Below are 14,615 nucleotides of genomic sequence, written 5' to 3' on the forward strand. Positions count from 1 at the left end.
CGTGACACAATCCGTGTCTCTTAAAGAGACAAGCCCGGCGTAACACCCATGGCCGTGGAGTGGGCTTAGGTTTGGATGTGTGCGTATGTGCCTGAGTGTGTCATTATCATTCAGAAACAGGTCCAGCGCGACCACCATTTTGAAGATGCTTCTGGCTAACTGAACACCTGCTGGAAAGTCAACGTTAAATTTAAATTGTAATTGATCAAATATAAAAATGATAACATTGGGAGGAAAAGTGAAGAACTAGTGGGTTACCACAATGATGTTTTTATTGGGGTGCAGTTGCAACCCCTGGTGACTTCCTTGTGACCTCTGCCACTGCCTCTGCAACCCCTAGTTCACAGATTGCAGGAGTAGTGCCAAACCAAAAGTAAACAACCCGCCTTGGAGGCCTGTTTATTTTAGGCAGTTATTCCAACCCTTAGTCCCGCCCCAGTGTCTCGGCAAGCCCCCATTGGCGGATGAGGGTTTGGGGGGGGGGGGGACAAGGGTTGGGATCCTTTTTTGTGATGTGTGCCGTCTGAATCGACAAGAAAGAATTGTGGATCCCAATGGCATTACGGGAGCTAGGCTGCACAGCTGCACTTGAGTGTCAACGTGGTTAAGAGCCAGAGCGGCAATCTTATGTATTAAAGGTATGAACATGCGAACAGCAGGTGGGGATGTGAGTGTTTATGCACACGGCTCAAAAAAAAGTTGTGAAAATAATAAAGTGTCCGGATTTGAACCTACGTCCTACCCATGAATGAACATGCTTTACTGCTCTGAGCATTCATGAGGATGAAACAGCCTAAGGGGTGTTTTGTTGACCTTTTACACCAGGCAGTAGTAGCCCGTGCAGCATGGGGCCCGCAACCAACCACTCTGCAGGCTGTGGAGTGGTCTAGAACAGGGGTTATTGTCTGCTACATCCAGCACTCATCTCCCAGTCATCAGCCTGCCAACTATCCGTGCAAAGGCAGGTCCTTGGTTCTGACATTCAGGTCCTTGCAGATCCAAGCCTGATGATGCTAGGAAGCTGGTTTACCCATACATGCCAAACAATGGTACTATTTGCTTGCCAATTAGTTTTGAGATGAAATTTAAAAAATATATATTTTTTGCCTGCAGAATGTAATGTGTAGGTAATTGATAGTGCAACGGCCCTCTTCTGAGAAGTTCTTCCATGGTAACTGTAATGCACAGGAAACTGCAGTTGTGTCATATTCGTTGGGGATTTTATGGAATTGTACTTTTGTATAGAAACTGGAAAATAATTATGTGTCATGGAATGCAAAAATAACCTTTAATTATTTATTGCATTTGTATAGCGCGCGCAAGCACTCAGGCATCAGCGCGCAGTGTAGAATTGGTTACCCAGAGGCCCCTGCTGCCAGAAGGCGGTCACAAGTTACAGTGATGCCTTGAAATACATAATTGCATGTAGACAGTTAGTATAGATGGTGCATACATATTGCAGTGGTTGCAGGTTGCATAGATACAATGATTCCGTTGTTACATATGATTGAGAAAAGGTAGAAACAATGCATAATTAATGCTAGAACTAATTGAATGGCCAGGTTTTGAGGCCTTTGCGGAAAGCCCAGTAGGCGTCTTCTGACCTGAGGGTGAGTGGGAGGGAGTTCCATTGCTTGGCTGCAATGACAGGGAAGCTAGAGTCACCTGCTTTGGCGCATTTGAAGGAGGGTTGCCCTAACCTGTGTGCATAGGGGGTTCTGACCGGCCTGGTTGATAGTGGTTTGGAGAATCTTTGGGCGAGGTATGGTGGCACTGATTTGTAAATGCATCTATGTGTAATGGTTAGGGTCTTGAAGAGAATTCTTCCCCAGATGGGGAGCCAATGTACCTTCCTGCGGGCAGCTGATGTGTCCAGTTTTGGGGAGGTTGAGGGTAACTCTTAAGGCATTATTTTGAATGACCTACAGTTTTATTAGGTTGTGGGAAGAGTTGCCAGCGAGTAAAGCATTGCAATAGTTTAGTCTAGCACCCACCACAGCGCGAACGATTGTCAGGCAACTGTCTGGCGCAAGGAAGGGTTTTGTGGCATTAAGGAGTTTTGTGGTGTGTGCAGCTGAGGAGGCGATAGCGTTGACTTGTCTGGTGAGTGTGGGCGATGCATCTAGGTACACTTCCGGGGTATTTACTGAGGGTGAGACTGGGATAGGGATGCCATCGATAGTGAAGGTCGAGTATTCAGATTTCAGTTTGTTCAGAGCTGTTGGGGGTCCTTTGATGAGGAGTTATGTTTTGTCATTGTTGAAACAGAGAACGTGGGAGGCCACCCATGCTTGAATGATGGCAAAGGTTCAATTTAGTGTGGTGGCAACTTCTGAGTAGGTGCCAGAGAGGGGGAAGAGAATTTGTGTATCATCTGCATAATTTTTATATGCAATGTCAAAGGAGTCAAGGAGATTGAAGAGGGGTTTTGTGAATATGTTATAGAGTGTGGGGAAAACACACGAGCCTTCGGGCACCCCACAATTGATTGGTGAGGGTGTTGCACTGGCACTCTCCTTCCCCTGCCTTCTAGGAAGGAGGCTATCCACGCTGTTGCTTCTAGTGAGAAGGAAGCTGCTTGGGTCAGGTGACGGCAGAGTATATTATGGTCAACCAAATCAAATGCTGCTGAGAGGTCTAGAAGCAGCATGGGGGCCAGTTTACCCATATCTCTGATATCGTCCATTTGCTTTTTTAGGTCTAAGAAGGGCAGATTCGGTGCGAAGCCCGGGGCGGAAACCGGATTGCCGTATTCCAAGTATATGGTTTGTTTCTAAGTGTTGTTGTATTTGGACGCACGCTGCTTGGTCAAGTATTTTTAACAGGAAGGGAATGTTCGTGATGGGTTGGTAGTTGTTGGGGGAAGTTGGATCAAGGGTGTTTTTTTTAGGAGCAGTAAGATCCATGCTTCTTTGAGGCTTGCGGTACCACATTTGAGGTGAAGGAGAAAAGTATGACTGCCATGATAAACGGGGCCAGAGTTTCAGTGCAGGCTTTGATTAGGGGGTTTGGGCATATGTCGCCTTTGCATCTGGATGGCTTGAGGCTTTTCGGGATGTTTAGAACGTGTTAATTGGTAATGGAAATGAATTTCAATAGCAGTGTGGACTTGGGTGGGGCAGAGTGTGTGGCCTCGGGCCGGTGTTGGTCAAGGTGGGTTGTTTAGAGTTGTTCAAGGTATTTTGTTTGGTGATGATTTTGTTTTTGAGTAGGCTGATTTTATTTAACATAGCGCTTTGGATGCTGTCGCACCATGCTCTACCTTGGATAGCTGGGCTGGCCGGGTGACTGGGGTCTCCAGTTCCTTGAGGATGGAGAATATTTCGCTGGTGTTTGAGGTTGCATTGGCAATTCTGGAATTGAATGTGTTAGCTTTGGCTTGGATAGTTGCGCTTTTATATTGTTTGGATACAGTCAAGAATTATTGCTTGTGGGTGTCAGAGGGCGGTTTCTCCAGGAGTTTCGGACTGTCTCATTTTAGCTCTGAGTTCAGAGAGTTCCTGTGTAAACCAGGATTTGGAGTGTGCTAGAGGTTTCGCTTTATTCTGAACTAGTGGGGATATTGTTTTCGATGGCCTTAGTTAGAGTTTTGGTATAAAGGTCAACCAGGTTATTTGTGTCGAGGCTGGTTGGGATAACTAGGTTGAGGGCTTCTAAATAGGGCAGGAGGTTTTCTTTAGTGAGCTTGCAGGCACTGCGGGCAAGGGAGGGGGGCATCGTGGTGGTTGGAGTTTTGGTATGTTGGGCAGTGGAGATTGCGGACAGTATGATATTACGGTTTGACCATGGGGAAGGGGTGTTTGACGTGATAATGATGTGGTAATTATGAATGGCTATCCAGTCTAAGGGTCGTCCTTTGTCATGTGTGGAGCAGTAGATGCAGTGATTGAAGCCGAGTGCGGATAATGAGCTTGCAAGAGATGTGGCTGGTGTGTCGTTAAGATCATTGAGGCCTAGGTTCAGGTCGCCGAGGAGGAGTATTTGAGCGTTAAGTTTGGTGTTTTCTTGTAAGATTTGGAGAAGGTCTTCTTGGAAGGTAAGGATGGGCCAGGCGGCCGGTAGACTAAATGGGCAGTGATAGTGTTGGAAGGTGATATAGGCATTTTTAGTGATAGGATGTCACAATTGTTGAGGGCGGTGTTGCTTTGTCTGGTGCATAGGTGGTCTTTGCTAATAAGGGCTACACCCCTTCATTTAGAGTCAAGTCTATCACTCCTAAGGATGGGTTATCCTGGTGGTAGGGTGAGGGAGAGCGCTGGTCCTGCAGCTGTATGGTGACAGGTTTCCGTGATTGCTAGTGCATCAAAGTTGTTGGTAGTGAGGAGGTTGAGGATGTCTAGAGCATGAGCTGGCAGGGATCAGGCTTTGATGAGGGCTAGTTTGAGCAGAGGGCTCTTGAGGGCATCTGATATACTGTGGTTGGAAGTGTGTGCAGAGGCAGGGTGTCCATGCTAGATGGGTGCGCACCGGCGATGGCTGTGGGTATACTAATGGATTGAGTGGTCAGTTGTGGGAGTTGCGGATGGCGTGTGGAGAGTCTGGAACCGATTCTGAAGTTGGTGTAGTTGCGTAGATATTGGAGGGCTGATACTGGGGTGCAGGCTGGGAGGCATAGTTTAAGTTGCGTATGGCATAGTGGTGTTCTGGATGTGATTCTAAGTTTGCATAATTGCATGGATATCAGGCATCTGGTGTTAGAGGTATGGGTTGGGAGACATTGTTTAATTTGCGTATGGCCTAATGGTGTTCTGGATGTGATTGTGAGGTTGCATAATCACGTGGATATTGGGCGGCTGATGTTGGAACTGCGGGCCGGGAGGCATTGTTTAAGTTGTGTATGGCCTAGTGATGTTCTGGAGGCGATTCTGAGGTTACGTAATCGTGTGGATATCGGGTGGCTGGTGTTGGGACTATTTTGTATTTGTTTTTGTATTTATACAATTTTAGGTAGCGCTTTAAGCCAAAGTGCTTTACATGAGCAACAATGAATACATTACAAGCAATACATAACGAGCCATGAATCAAATAACCGATAACAATATACAGTACAATTTACCATGAGAAATAGAAGCGAACTTGGGCAGTACCAGACAGTTGTGAGAGAGAACAGTAGAAAGGTGTCAGGTTGGACATTGAAGAAGGTAAGATTTTAAAGAAGTGCGGAAGGAGGAGTAAGAGAGGGTGGAGCGGATAGGGAGAGGTAGACGGTTCCAGTGAAAAGGAGCGAGAAGTTGGAAAGAACGGAAGCGGGAAGGAGCACAGGTTGCTGGTGGTACAGTGAGTAGGAAAAGATCAGCGAAGTGGGCGAGAAGGAGAGTAGAAGGAGAGGAGGAAGGAAAGGTAGGATCGAGGGAAGTCATAAAGAGATTTAAAGAAAAGACAGAGGAAGTTGAATTTGAGTTGGGAATGAAAGGAGAGCCTGCCTAATGAGGAGAGCGAGGAGTAGAGGGAATCATGAGGAGAGAGAAGGCAGAGAGAGCGGATGGCAAAGTAGTAGATGGATTTAACGGGGGATTAGGTGTTAGGAAGGGAGACCGAAGAGGAGATCAGAGCATAGAAAACTCTAGAGAAGATTAAGGAGGAGATTAGGAGTTAAGTAGTGTAGCTATGGGCCGGGAGGCGTTGTTTAATTGGCATAGTGTTACTCTTGGGCCGATTCTGAAATTGCGTGGTTTGTGGATGGCTAGTGACTGGGCTGGGGTTCGCGGGGTTGGGCATGGTTTGGTGGGATGAGGCATAGGTGTATAAGGTGAGCTGTTTGGGACATTCGGGACATTGAGGGTGAACTCTTGAGCTAGGATGGGGGTAGGAAGGTGGTTGGAGGGATGAGGGAAAATGGGGGCAGGGTGTGGCCATACTGAGAGAAAGAGTACAATAGACACTTTCCCGGCGGAGCGGGAGCACGTACTGTGAAAGTCCAGTGGGCAGGTGAGGTGTGTCCATCTTAGCTAGATAGAGCGGCGAGCATGGTGGCTCCATTCTGCGGCACCGAACACCCACAGGGCACAATACTGCGCCCTTGGCTTATGCAGGCTTTGCCGCAGAGGGTCAGGTGCATGGATTTATTATACGTGGAGAAAAGGCTTTCAATGTAGCATCAAGCGTTGTGTAGAACAAAGCATCAGGCAGCATGCTCTGTGGACCTGCAGAGCACAACACTGCACCATTGGCCAATGTGGGCTTTGCCCCAGAGGGTCGGGTGCGTGGATTCTATCGTACGTGGAGAAAAGGCGTTGAACGTAGCATCAAGCACCATGTAGAAGAAAGCGTTGGGCAGCGTGCTCTGTGGACCTGCGGAGCACACCACCACACCCTTGGCCTACGCAGGATTTGCTGCAGAGGATCAGTGCAGGGATTTTACTGTACATGGAGAAAAGGCATCAAACATAGCATTAAGTGTCGTGTAGAACGAAGCATCGGTGTTCAGATGGATTTCTGAACTCTGGCCTGGGGGGGCAGAGGTTCAGAAGGCCAGCCTAGTTTCTTGGAGCAGGGTAACCTCTGAACAAGCCAGACCAATCAGGGTAGCTATGGCAGGCGGTCAAGACTAGGGGCCTCATTACACGGATGGCGGTGAACCATGGCGCTAGTAGCGCCATGGTTCATGCCGGTAAAATACCGGCACCGCCTTGGTGGAAAGGGGAATTACCGCCCTATTCCAAGGTTGGCGGGGCGGTAATTCCCCCTTCCACCATTGCCCTTCCCCATTCCCCTTTTTGCCTCATAGGGCTCTATGGGAATGGGGAAGGCGCTAATTAAGGTACCGCAAATTGCGGTACCGTAATTAGCTCCCTGGTCCCTTTGCGGGTTGGTTTTTAATGCCTGCAAAAAGCAGGCATTAAATTCCCCAACCCGCAAAGGGACCTCGTAGTAAGGCGGTAAGTATTTACCGGTACCGGTAAAATACCAGTACCGTTAAACCCTTAGCGCCATCCGTGTAATGAGGCCCTAGGTCTCAGGGGGGGTGACGGTGACTGAAGTACTTCAATGAGCACACAAAGCTAGGACACTTACAAATTACTCCAGACAGGTGTTATATTAAAAATATAGACACATTTATTACAAGGCCTTTGTAACATAGACCATAGCAGAAGAATCACAGTAACACTAAGTAAACCAACACAACACTATCAATACAATGTATATACAAGACTATTAGGGTCTAAAGGGGTTAAATGGGCGAAATATGTCGACAACCTAGATGGGAAGGAAACAGGCAGTGCAGATAGTCTTTAGGTCCCACAACATCGACAACACACCTAACTAAGAGGCAGTCCAAGCCCTAAGAAGAGAGGAGCATTATGCTCAATAGTACATGCAATGCAAGCGCACGCGGTTGTTGCAATGGCCAAAATAGGGTCGCTCCAGGGGTCTCTAGCAGCTCAGGAAGGTGGATGAGGCGATGAAGAACAAGTTCCCACTATTCAGGAAAGACCTCCACTTGAAGGCAGAGGCAGTTCCAGAGTGTGGGATGGAGTCGCTAGTTCGCACTAGCAGTGGAAAGGAGAGGGACCCCATGGGCCACTCGTGCATAAAAGGGGCCCTTGGTGCCAGGGGCCACCAGTTAGTGTTGTAAGTACTCACTGTTCCCAGGTGCATTTGGACCCAAACTTCGCCTGTTCAGTCCACTTGGGTTGCAGGTTCTAACGCGGCAAAAAGGACGTCTCTGCGGCTTTCAGTTCCTGAGATAGAGCGATGATTCCCAAATGGCACAGTGGTGATTTCTCCGCTCTGGGTGGATGAATCGACCCAGTTTCACTGCAGCAGGCTTCAGGGGCAAGAGGGTCACAAAGGCAGCGTACTTGCAAAAGTCGTTGCCGACGGCAGGGCAACACGGTAACCGTGTTTACTCCGATCCTGGTGCACTCGTCTCCCTTCAGACCTGGGAATACCAAGTGTACGAAAATCGGTGTGAGGGTGCTGGGGACACAGAGCTAGCAGTATACCAAGTTTCGAGGGCCTCCCCGAAACGACGGCGGAGACAGAGCCAAGGTCCTGCGAAAGCTCGTCAGCCCACTGGTTGGCCCAGGGACACTTCCTAGAAAGCTTACTTGTAGGTTTTGGTGAAGGTGCCGAGAATAGTTGGTCCCACTATTCCAATGAGTCGAAGCGTCTTTGCAGACCTTCTAGGATGATCAGATGCAGAGGGGTCCCACGGGATGACAGCAGGCTCAGGGTGCCAAACCTTCCAGCGGGTCACCAGCGGTTCCTCGACTCGACTTCGTAGTTGCAGGATACTTGGATCCTATCCTTTGTTCAGTGAGAACTCAGGAGATCGACATGGTAGGAGTGTTTTTGGCCTCCTAATATCCAAAGTTCCCTTCACACTAAAACGGAGAGGACCCAATGGGATATCTGCTCACAAACACACACTCCATACGTGGACCAATCACAGACCACGGTGGTCCCAGTCATTCATGGCACTCCAAACTCTCTGGCACCCAGGATGTGTATTGGATTTAGACGTTCCATCCCACATCCTGGTGGCACACACAAGGCATGCAGAAGCCCGCGAAAGCATTGGGATTCACGGGAAAGTGCATGACCAAATAAGGACTGACCCGGGTCGACTCGACCTGGGGAAGGTGAAGGGGCAAGATGGCAAAAGGACAGGACAAAGAACCTCGTGCCATGGCCATTTTGGAGCCAGGCCACCTACTCGTGCCAAACGCGGTTAACGTGGTTAACATGGCAGGAAAGGGTTAAAAAGAATGCAAAAAGATAGCTGCCACCAGTCCTGTCCATGACACATCTGCACAGTTCATAAAAAGTCCAACGAGAGTATCTAGGGACTTTGGAAAATGACTACAGTACTGGAAGGTAGATTGTGTACTTGTTACATGTTGCACAAAAGTTGCAACATGGGAAAAGGACTAAGGGAAACAAAGTCTCCCAATACTGACTGTCTTAAGGGCATGCCAGTTTCCCCGTAGAAAGTGAGCGAAAGCCCAGAGGAGTGTAGCTGAAGGCTGTGCTTCTCTAGCAAAGTCAGTCAATGGTGTCTAAACAGCAGCAAAAGGTTTGGGGGTGTACACATGGAGGGAAAATTACATACAATTATGAAATCTTTCTTAACAGTCGGGCAGCGTGGTCTGTGGACCTGCGGAGCACAACACCACACCCTTGGCCTACGCGGGCTTTGCCGCATAGGGTCATGTGCATGGATTTTATCGTACGTGGAGAAAAGGCGTTGAGCGTAGCGTCAAGCGTCGTGTAGAACAAAGCATCGGGCAGCGTGCTCTGCGGAGCTCAACATCGCGCCCTTGGCCTACGCAGGCTTTTGATCATGAGCTATGATTCAGAACCTGTAGAGCATCACTTGTGTGTTCTTCTGCATATAAGTTAAACAATGTGTAAATGATCAATGAGTGATAAAAGGCATGGATGTTTGCAGTATGTAATCAGTTACCTCTCATTCAAATTGTATTGTGTGGCAGAAGTGAAAACAAATATTGCCTGTTAGGTGGGCTCATCCTTTGGAGCTAGGATAAACCGATTCACTAAAATGGGTGGACAAACAGGAATTGCTGTGACAGCATTCATTTGAAGACACTTCTTGTAATGTTGCTTCACATTGCATATGATAACTAGTCCACCATTCTTTAGGTGTTGCGCTTCGTCACTCACCTGTGTACAAGTGCTGACATTTGTAGTCTTGTATTTCTAAAAAAGAAAAGCTGTAATTTCAATCAAAAAAACGAAATTCCACTTGGCTATTTTCTGACCATCACTGACTTTCACGGGGTGTGCTAAAAATATTGTTGACACATTGTTAGGATCTGGTATTTGGATTTGCCTTCCCTTGTTAGGACATGTCCTTTCTCTCTGTTCCTGCTGAGTCCCTGTCCCTCATGGTGTCTTTATGTGTGAGGTCATCATTGGAATGTTGGTATGAGTGCTGGGATGATCAGTGTGCTCGAGGCCCTGAGTGTTCCTCCTGAGGCAGTTGCCCTGATGTAGCCTGAGTGGTGGGAGCCAGTGGGCTCCATTCCTCAGCTCCCTTCCAATCGCCAGTATAATGTACCTGATGTCACCTAAACCTGAAGACTGATAATGAAGGAGCTTACACGCTGCCTCAAGTATACTTTCAATCTTAAAACACATTTCACGATTTTCCTGGGGAAATCCAGCCCCAAAGGGGGCAGGCCACTTCATTACCTTTGGGCACCACTGGGGTGAATGTGGAAGATGGCATGGGTAATGTATATTGTTCCAAGGCATGAAATAAGAGGTATTGCATCGCAATTTGCGATGCAAAACCACTACATTGCTTTTCATTGGATTGCATGTGTTGCAGTAACTGAAACACGAATTTCAGTCCTTTAATGGTCAACTAATGAGGGCTTAGTACATGGGTGTTGAAAGAGTTTACACTGTACCTGGGACTCCAGGCAAGGTGGGGCACTCAGACCAGGTTCTTAATCACAATTGCTATTGCCCCACACGCTCATGGCGTCTCCTATTCCTCAAAGGAATTTCATGGGCAGAGGGAAACAACAGAGCCCAGACTCGTCCACTGCTGATGCAGTTTTGTAATCTTCCAAGTGACTTGTAAGTTTAGGGAGTTGGAGGGGAGGGGTAGGGTGCCTAATTGATCTAAAAATCATATGCTAAGCGTGAGGGGGGCAGGTCTGGTTTTTGCCACTGTCGTGTTAAGCCGATTTATTTTAACGCCCAAAAGAAGAAAGGCAAGACTTGCAGTTTTTCATTTTACCAGGCCACTGAATGCTGAAGTATGGGATTGCAAAACATAGGGAAGGCAGCATTTGTCTTGTACCAAGCCTTTTTTTTAAAAATATGAAAACGCATTAATGCAAGAATGGTTATCTTACTACTAGGAACGCAATCTGTTAGAGGACGCAAAGAATGAGGATTCATTTTTCTATTTTTGTATTTTAAATTCTCTTTGATATCGAATGTTAATATATATTTCTTATTTTGGAGGTTCGGTATTTTATGTCTTATATTTGTCTTTTCTTTCCTTTTTTGTTTTCTTTAAATGGATGTGTAAAAAGTCCCTAACATTTTTTATGTTGGCTATAACACAATAAAAAAATTTAAAAAATGGTGATTCAGGTCGAGGTATCTCGTCCTTGGCACTTAAGGGGTTAATAAAACAGAAAATGTTAGAAGGCATTGAATGACGAAATACCAAAATCACCAAAAAAGGCCTTGGCACTGGTGGGGGAAAACCCATGGCAGTCAAAAAGTCAGCTTTATTAGGCAGAGGATTATATGATGCAGTTGCTCCGACAGACCCCATGATCAGTGGGAATGGGAGGGTCTACATGTTTGTAACCAATTCAAAAATGTATTTTGATCTGAGCACTAGAGGATGAGCATGGAAGGTATGGTTTTTTTCTCCATTAGACCGACTGGAATGTTTAGTTTCTGTTTTCAAAGACCATGTTACAAATGCTTACGTGTGTGATTTAAACTTAGGGAAAACAGCAGTGACCGTTTACCATTTCTTAATGAAAATATATGAAAAAACATACACTGTGCAAAAAAGCATGCTAGTTTGAGGGCAACATCCTGGGTGAATGGAGGTGGATAACACACTGGTTGGGACTTCCCGGCTGGCCTCCTTGCTGGATGTGCCCCTTTTCTCTGTTTGTGAATTGGTTTCAAGTGGCAAGTTCACCTCAGCTGAATGGGTTGGCCGGCGGCAGAGGTGTTGGTTAACCTCACGAGCATCCGGATTTCTCTGTTTTTTAAATGTATGTTTGGTAATTGCACCTCTTTCCAAAATGAAAACCTCACGATGCTCAGTTGGCCACTTAATTTGTACCTTTAATTAAAAAATCTAATCTGAAAAAAGAATAAGCTGTCTATTCCATTTCCATGCGGACTGCTTGTTGGTCACATAAAAATTAAGTTGTTTTGTTTAACTGCAGTTTTATTGTGCAACAGCAGTCGTGAGCTTTGGATGGCTGCATGAGAAGAGAAGGGAGTTTGTCCTACCGCTTTACTGAGAAGAATGTAATGTGGTGTCCCGTGTTGTGGGGTACAGACTGGGCTCAGCTTGTACATGCGGGCGCTGGAGCCTGCATACGCCTGTGCCCTTTATGTGGATAGGTGACTGTTGGTGAGTGTAGTTACTGAAGCATCTCCTTCGGTTCTATGGACTGTCTTTTCTGGCCAGCAGCTTCCAAACTGTTTCATTTTATTTAAAGTGGTGGGCATTTTGGGGTTGGAAATCCTCAATGTCCTGTTCAGCCCATGACCTTGAGAGTGCGGTCTGGTTGGAAGAGCATCTTAATGGTTGAGTAAGTCCAACAAAGCCTGGAAAATCAGAAATGGTGCTGTGTGCCCTAACCAGTTGCACTGTACCTCGAGACACCATGGTTGTGCCTGGTATCTATTTATTTAAGTATTGTGCATTTGTGCGAGGTGCCCTCAACTGTAAGAGGTGCTCTGGTTTTTGGGCATATCTGCTCCAATAGAGACCAAAATTACTTTCTCATGTTTGGTTCTTGAGAAGTAACTAGAATGTCACTATCACACGGCTACTCGTCGCACCAAGTCACGTCAACTTGGAATCCATCCTAGAAAAATATTGTTGTTCTGCACGCCAAGCCACCACAGCTGGGAACCCACCCTAAAAGAAACGGGTGTTCTGTGCGCCATGACACCTGAGCTGGGAACCCACCCTGGAAGATACTGCATTTCCGTGGTGCAAGCCACGGCAGCTTGGAACCCACTCTAGAAGACACTGCTGTTCTGCATGCCAAGCCACCTCAGTTGGGAACCCGCCCTAGAAGACACTGCTGTTCTGCGAGCCATGACACCTCACCTGAGAACCCACTCTAGAAGACATTGCTGTTCTGCACACCAAGCCACCTCAGTTGGGAACCCGCCCTAGAAGACACTGCTGTTCTGCGAGCCATGACACCTCACCTGAGAACCCACTCTAGAAGACACTGCTGTTCTGCGAGCCATGACACCTCACCTGAGAACCCACTCTAGAAGACACTGCTGTTCTGCAAGCCATGACACCTCACCTGAGAACCCACTCTAGAAGACACTGCTGTTCTGCAAGCCATGACACCTCACCTGAGAACCCACTCTAGAAGACACTGCTGTTCTGCGAGCCATGACACCTCACCTGAGAACCCACTCTAGAAGACATTGCTGTTCTGCACACCACGCCACCTCAGCTGGGAACAAAACCCTAGAAGACACTGCCGTTTTGCATGCCAAGTCACCTCACCTGAGAATCCACCATGGAAGAGACTGCTGTTCTGCGTGCCATGACACCTCCACTAGGAACCCACACTAGAAGACACAGCTGTGTGGGAGAACCAAGCCACAACAACTTGGAACCCATCCTAGAAGACACTGCTGTTCTGCACGTCAAGCCACCTCAGTTGGGAACCCACCCTAGAAGACACTGCTGTTCTGCATGCCATGCCACCTCAGCTGAGAACCCACTCTAGAAGACATTGCTGTTCTGCACGCCATGACACCTCAGCTGGGAACAAAACCCTAGAAGACACTGCCGTTCTGCATGCCAAGCCACCTCACCTGAGAATCCACCATGGAAGAGACTGCGGTTCTGTGTGCCATGACACCTCACCTGAGAACCCACTCTAGAAGACATTGCTGTTCTGCACGCCAAGCCACCTCAGCAAGGAACCCACCCTTGAAGACACTGGTGTTCTGCGTGCCATGACACCTCACCTGAGAACCCACCCTAGAAGACACTGCTGTTCTGCATGCCATGACACCTCCACTGGGAACCCACACTAGAAGACACAGCTGTGTGGTGAACCAAGCCACAACAGCTTGGAACCCATCCTAGAAGACACTGCTGTTCTGCACGTCAAGCCACCTCAGTTGGGAACCCACCCTAGAAGACACTGCTGTTCTGCATGCCATGCCACCTCAGCTGAGAACCCACTCTAGAAGACATTGCTGTTCTGCACGCCATGACACCTCAGCTGGGAACAAAACCCTAGAAGACACTGCCGTTCTGCATGCCAAGCCACCTCACCTGAGAATCCACCATGGAAGAGACTGCTGTTCTGCGTGCATCGACACCTCCACTGGGAACCCACACTAGAAGACACAGCTGTTTGGTGCACCAAGCCACAACAGCTTGGAACCCATCCTAGAAGACACAGCTGTGTGGTGCACCAAGCCACAGCAGCTTGGAACCCATCCTAGAAGACACAGCTGTTCTACGTGCCAAGCCACCTCCGCTGGGAACTCACCCTAGAGGACTGTTTTGTGCACCAAGCTCAAATCACACAGGGCCTCATAACACGGAAGGCGGTAAGGGTTAACGGTCACCGGTAAGGGTACCGGTGACCGTTAACCCTTACCGCCTTACCACGAGGTCCCTTTGCGGGACCCGACCTTAACCGCTGGTGTAGACAAGCCGTTAAAGTTGGGACCCGCAAAGGGACCTTGGTGCTAATTACGGTACCGCAATTTGCGGTACCGTAATTAGCTCCTTCCCCATCCCCATTATGCCCAATGGGGCAAAAATGGGAATGGGGAAGGGCCATGGAGAAAGGGGGAATTACCGCCCCGCCAATCTTGGAATAGGGTGGTAATTACCCTTTCCTCCATGGTACTGGTATGGTACCGGCGGCAACCATGGTGCTAAT

General features: G+C 47.9%; 1 long non-coding RNA gene across 3 annotated transcripts in view; it reads left to right on the top strand.

Annotated features, from left to right (window-relative positions):
- The first annotated feature begins 505 nt into the window (after positions 1-505).
- LOC138566217 (uncharacterized) overlaps positions 506-14,615 on the top strand; it is a 616,718-nt gene continuing 602,608 nt past the window's right edge. For all 3 annotated transcript variants that reach the window (XR_011301870.1, XR_011301872.1, XR_011301871.1), the window contains exon 1: positions 506-638. This is a non-coding gene — a long non-coding RNA (uncharacterized lncRNA). The remainder of the gene's footprint in view (positions 639-14,615) is intronic.

Source organism: Ambystoma mexicanum, chromosome 2p (assembly GCF_040938575.1).
Source record: "Ambystoma mexicanum isolate Mex_15411 chromosome 2p, UKY_AmexF1_1, whole genome shotgun sequence".
Taxonomy (NCBI): Eukaryota; Metazoa; Chordata; class Amphibia; order Caudata; family Ambystomatidae; genus Ambystoma; species Ambystoma mexicanum.